The following is a 6,103-nucleotide window of genomic DNA, read 5'->3' as shown; positions in this document are numbered from 1 at the left end:
AGTGTTCTTCGCGAATTACGCAATCAATACTCTTAACAGGATGCAGCCTTATGTAATTGGTGTGCTTTGGTTACTCGTTTATCAATTCAGTCTTTTCCCTCTAATTTTGTCCAAACAATTCTTCCGAGATTCGGCACTTTTGTTCAACTTGTAACAGTCAGCTTGGTGCAGTCATCTTACACTTATTTACTGTGTTTCTCTTAATAGTCAGATGCCAAGGCTGCAGGCACATTATTCAACAGCCAATCAGATATCCCATTTACGACTAAATGAGTTATGCTTTAACTTCTTTGCGATTAGATCTTTATTACTTTTCAACAAAGCACAAAGACTGTAAATAGGAGCAACAATCAAATGCGGTAGCAGTTTATCAGCATATGATATGCTTGGATTCTGCTCAGCAATTCTCTAAAAGGTCAACATTTTGTGTGGGAAGGGGCTGGGAGGGCAGAAATTAGCATTTTTCATGTGGTTAAGGTGGTTTTGCACAACTTACGGAAAACAAAAAACACCAAAATAAACTAGGGTAAACTAGCGAGGAATATAAAAACTGAGAATAAGATCTTTTTTAAATAAATAAAGAGGAAGAGAGAGGTCAAAGTGCACATAGACCCCTTAGAAAATGAATTTGGGGAGATAGTAATGGGGAACAAGGAAATGGCAGAGGAGTTAAACTGATATTTAGCATCAGTTTTTACGGTGGAAGGTACTTCGAAAATAGCAAGGAATACGGGGGGAGGGGGGAGGAAATAAATACCATCACCACCAAGAGAGTAGTAATATGAGACAAACAAATGGGGCTAAAGGCAGATAGGTCCTCTAGGCAGATGTTGCCTATGGTTTGCTGTGATGACATTTGGAGGTTTTCCAATGTTGCCTCCTCCATGGCCATGGGTTAGTGAGGGGCTGGCTCTCCATCTCCTGTCTATATCATCTTCTTGCTATTGTTCATGCACTTCCCCTGCAGTACCAGGGTGTTGTGTTTGGTCTTTTATATCTTACGAAGGAATCCACCAAAAATCTCATCTTGTCCAAACCAGAATCTTTTATTGAGTCTTGTGTGGTAAGATAGCACTCTGTTACAGAGCACGTTATCATGGAGTCTGCTAATTACTCCTCTGGAATGTTGCTGATTTTCTCCTTGGTTCAATTGCTCTGTTTTATTACCGTTACTCTCGAGTCGCCAGGTATCTTTATGATACCGCCACGAGGTTCAAGTCCGAGTAATGATCAATAACTCAATACACCGATTAGTAAGATTTAAATCAAAGCACATTTATTGTACACAGTAATCGCTACTCATGCACAAATTCTACGTCTAAACTACTTCTATAACTAACAGGCCTATACTTAACTTAGGACTGGCCCACCAGGTCAGGGAAACAAATGGCCTTTCGTTCGGGTTCTGAGTCTGCGGGATTCGAAGTTGCTACGGATTGGTAGCTAGGAGCGCCTATCTCGTAGCGAGCATTGAATTAAGACTTACGATTTCGATGATCACTGGAGTCACTGCACCGGTCACGGTCAATGTTGGTTCCTTTTGCTGGGTGACCCGGGCAGGAAGAAGAGAGCGGTGAAGAGAGAGCGATTTGAACTTGGGGCTCAACTCTTATAGTCCCGTTTCTCCACAGCCTGAGCAACCAACAAGAATGGGCAAGAAATGTAGTCATCGTGGTGGGGCTGCCGTAGTGGTTCTTTCCTTCGAACCAGAAGAGCAGTTACGAACGGGTGTCTGGTACATTAACAAGTCTCTGCAGACAAGCTAGTTCCGCTGAACTAGTGTCTGGCAATAGTGAGTCTCTGTGGGCAAGTCCTCAGAGGTTTCGGCCGAAAGGGCGTGGGGCTGTGAATATTCTTTTTTTCCTGTCTGACATACAGCATTTAACAAAACACTACAAACAACATAAAACATTCTGCAGGTTCCATCAGAAAGGACATCGCAAATCACATTTGGGCTGGGGTGTAACTAGCATATGGAGGGAGTGCAGCGTGACCGAAGAAGAGAGGAAGGAGGAGCGAAACAAAAATGAAGTGGCCTTGCTGAGGTAACGCTGCCATGAGAAGTGGTGGGTAAGTGCTCACAGTTTGCATGGGGCAGCTGGGACCTTGTAGCTACTGTGGGTGGTGTTCTCTTTCATATCTGGGGGCTAGTCTAGCTGGTGGGGATCTCCTGCAATCTCGGGCGAAGTGTCCTGACTGCCCACAGTTGTAACATGACCCCTGGGGCACATAAGGTGGAGCAGGCTCTCTGGTGCATTGTTCCCTTGGGTATGGTTCCCTGGGTGGGGGGTTGGGGCTGTTTTTTGTCTTGTTGGCTGACTTTCCCATCAGCCTTTGCCGTTCACCATTTTAAATCGGGAGTTGGCCACTTTAGGTGGCTACAGGAAACTGCACCTAGCACTGACCATTCACTTGTATGTCTTATTACCCTCTCAATCTTCTTCTGAAGATGGCCGGATGTGTCTTCCCTTAAATGTGAGTCATTGGTCACATGATGTTGGTCTAGAGACCGCATGGTGTGTCTGCACCGCCACCTGCTGATTGGAGGTCGCACACTATTCATCTATGATATAGTCCATAGGCATCTCACCACAGAGGGAAGAATGATGCATTCTCCCTTCAACTCTCATGGAATGGCATTGACATGAGCTGTTATGTTCCTTCTCCTTTCACCCCAATGAGAGAGAAACCGGCATGTGAGCAATGTGACTGGGCATTTGCTCTGACAATGTACAATGTTAAGCGAGGAGTATCTGTTGAGCTCCTGCACATGCTGCTGGAGGCTTCTCACCCACCTTGATATTATGAGGCCATTGAAGCTCTTGTGGCACTGGACCCAGGTCCCCCTGGTGAAACCACATCTGTGCACCTCTTCTGTCACCTTCAGCCATGTCACTTTGGTCTCCTGCTGGGGATTTCGACAGCCAGGTGCCGGGGAAAAAAATACCCTGCCTCCCGGCCAGAGACTCAGTGTGAATCCCCAGCGATGCATCAACATAGTCCATGTTGGTTTGCCTCTGGAAGTTCTGGTTGGATGTTGTCCTTCTCCCTGGGCCGCAGTGAGTGGCAGGCACAATCATGGCTGCTGCTCGGCCTTTCAAAGGTCTCCCGGTGACTGCGCCCTGCCTCCATTTCTGGTGCTGCTGATTGGGCACCGAACCCAGTCCCGGGCCAAGCAGGCCGCATCCATTTGAAACTTCCACTGATTCACTGCGGATGAACTGAACTGGTGGCCAGATTCGTGGCCCAAAGTTGAAAATTTTGCACCGTATGTTCGACCATTTTCCATATCTGTTCTTTTGAATCTTAGGAATTTAACTCGTACATAAAACGGAGTTACATGCAAATGATTGGCTGGTCATGTTCTTAAATTTAACCGACAGATTTCAGTGAGGATTCACCTGCTGGATAGTGGCAGCACCCCTGGAACAATGGCACAAATGATCAAACACACCAATTTTCCAAAGTCTATTGATTGGCTTCCAAAGTTACAAGAGGAGATTGACAGAATTCTGCCTCAGTGTCTTTGATTGCTTGCGTGCCCAAGAGCCTTCTATATGTCTGACTTCTCTCTCTCTCTTTCTCTCTCTCTCCTCCAGTGTTAGAAACACAGTAATTTATAACTTTGCTGTGCAAAGTTGGGGGTGGGCGTTTAGCTCAGTTGGCTATGTAGCTAGTATGTAGTCCTTGTGGTGAACGTATTGCTACTGCAATTCACCACTGTATTGTACTGTACTATGTTGATGCCCCTGTGGGCTCCACCTGTGGCTCCGCCCCCTCGGGGGTGGTACATAAACCTGCAGCCTGTAGGTGGTACTCAGTACAGAGCAGTCGCAGGCAGGCACAGATCTAGTTGATTGAAACCACTGTCCACTTCTACTAATCGTCTCGTGTGAATTGATGGTCGCATCAGTCCTCAATAACAGCACGGTTTCAATTTCTGTTCTGACTGAGGGAGACTTAGAAGCTGCCACTTCATGCTGCCCCTGGTGGTGGAGGACACCAGCAAACTACCACAACCAAAAACAGCCAAGGACGAACCACCAACAAACAATGAACCAAGGAACTACTCTGGGCAGAACACCCATAGCTCTTTAAAAGCCATTTCAGTCTGAGTGAAATTTCCTCATTTGATGGCGCCATAGCAAACAGGGCTGGAATTATCCACCTGGGAGACCAACTGCGGGATTAGAACATAGAACAAGGAACATACGGTGCAGAAAGAGGCCATTCGGCCCATCGAGTCTGCACCGACCCACTTAAGCCCTCACTTCCACCCTATCCCCGTAACCCAATAACCCCATCTAACCTTTTTTGGACACTAAGGGCAATTTATCATGGCCAAGCCACCTAACCTGCACGTCTTTGGACTGTGGGAGGAAACCGGAGCACCCGGAGGAAACCCACGCAGTCACAGGGAGAACATGCAGACTTCGCACAGACAGTGTCCCAGCGGGGAATCGAGCTTGGGACTCTGGTGCTGTGAAGCCACTTGTGCTACCGTGCTCCCCACAAATGCCCACGATTCTCCATTGTCAGGTTCCTCCACCCCACCGGCAGCGCACCCAGGCCTGGGATGGGCCACAATGGGAAACCCCATTGACCGGCTGCGGGAACGGAGAATCCCGCTGTTAGCGGGGGCATTCCGTGCTGGAAAACGTAGCTGGCGGGGCAGAGAATCCCGCTGCTGGCGTGGACGCGCAGTGCTTGAAAACGGGGCTTGTGGGACGGAGAATCCCGCTTCTGCTGGGTGTGGTAGGCTTTATTAGGGGTATCGCGGTACCTAGGTGGGATGTACCTTATACTGTAGTATGAGTGGTAGAACCTGCCTGCTGGTTCCACCCAGCAGGCGGAGCATAAGAGTCTGTGTTTCACCCACAGCAGTCATTCTGTACCGGAGCCGCTGGGGTAACTACTTGTTCCTTAAAGCCTTCAATTGGACTGCAATCTCGCTTCAGTAGTGATTGATCGTGCATCAATTTAATGAACAAAATTGAAGAATGGCTGCTCTCCGCATCAAGCCAGAGTGTCTACAAATCAACCCCCACGCGGCAAATGCAGCAGCAACTTTTAAACATTGGCTGGCATGTTTCAACTGGTACATCAGGACAGCCCTGACGACCCCCACGGAGGAACAGAAAATGCAAGTCCTTCACTCAAGGGTGAGCCCAGAAATCTACACGCTTATCGAAGACGCAGACGGTTTCGAGGACGCAATGACTTTGTTAAAAGAGCACTACGTCCGCACTGTGAATCAGGTATACGCTCGGCATCTTTTAGCTACCAGACGGCAGATCCCAGGGGAATCACTGGACGATTTTTACCGCGCATTGTTAGTGTTAGGTAGAAATTGTAACTGTCCACAAGTCTCAGCCAATGACCACACTGAATTCTTTATACGGGATGCTTTTGTTGCGGGCATGCTGTCCTCTAAAATCCACCAGCAACTGCTGGAAAACGACACACTACGGCTTAAAGAGGCACGGAAACTTGCACACTCCCTAGATGTAGCCTCCTGCAACGCCCAGGCCTACTTTCCCGACCGTGCGGTATCCGCATGGACAGGGTGGACACCACCCGTGGCCAATTCCAAAGCACCTGTAAATTCCCCACAAGATTGTGCAGTGCGGCAGCCGGGAAACCCCCAGGCTGGGGTGGGGGTGGGGGGGGGGGAATGCTATTTTTGCGGGCAAAACAAACACCCCCGGCAACGCTGCCCGGCCTGATCCGCAATCTGCAAGGGCTGCGGGAAGAAGGGGCACCTCGCGGCAGTGTGCCAGGCCCGGTTGGCTGCCGCTGTCTCCACAGGCGAACTGGGCCCGCTGCCATTCCTCTCCTCACGGGCCATGTGCGATTCATGCGGGCAGCCATCTTGGATGACATCTCAGGACCCCGACTCGGTTGGCCATGTATCGCCTGATGAGATCTCCCAACCGGCCATGTGCGATTCATGGGGGCAGCCATCTTGGATGACGTCTCAGGACCCCGACTCGGGTGGCCGTGTGTCGCCTGACGAGATCTCTCAGCTTCTGCCACAACTTGCCTCAGTGACACTGGACCAGTCTCAGCCCCGAACGCTTTCAACCGCTACGACGCCGGTACT

The 6,103-nt window shown here is 49.3% G+C and overlaps 1 long non-coding RNA gene across 1 annotated transcript in view; it reads right to left on the bottom strand.

The window, feature by feature from the left end:
• Positions 1-1,279: 1,279 nt before the first annotated feature.
• Positions 1,280-6,103, bottom strand: part of LOC140411748 (uncharacterized) — a 34,285-nt gene continuing 29,461 nt past the window's right edge. The window contains exon 3 of the long non-coding RNA XR_011940991.1: positions 1,280-1,632. This is a non-coding gene — a long non-coding RNA (uncharacterized lncRNA). The remainder of the gene's footprint in view (positions 1,633-6,103) is intronic.

Source organism: Scyliorhinus torazame, chromosome 4, assembly GCF_047496885.1.
Source record: "Scyliorhinus torazame isolate Kashiwa2021f chromosome 4, sScyTor2.1, whole genome shotgun sequence".
Taxonomy (NCBI): Eukaryota; Metazoa; Chordata; class Chondrichthyes; order Carcharhiniformes; family Scyliorhinidae; genus Scyliorhinus; species Scyliorhinus torazame.
Note: the sequence above shows the minus strand (reverse complement) of the source record. Positions and strands in the feature narration are given on the sequence as shown.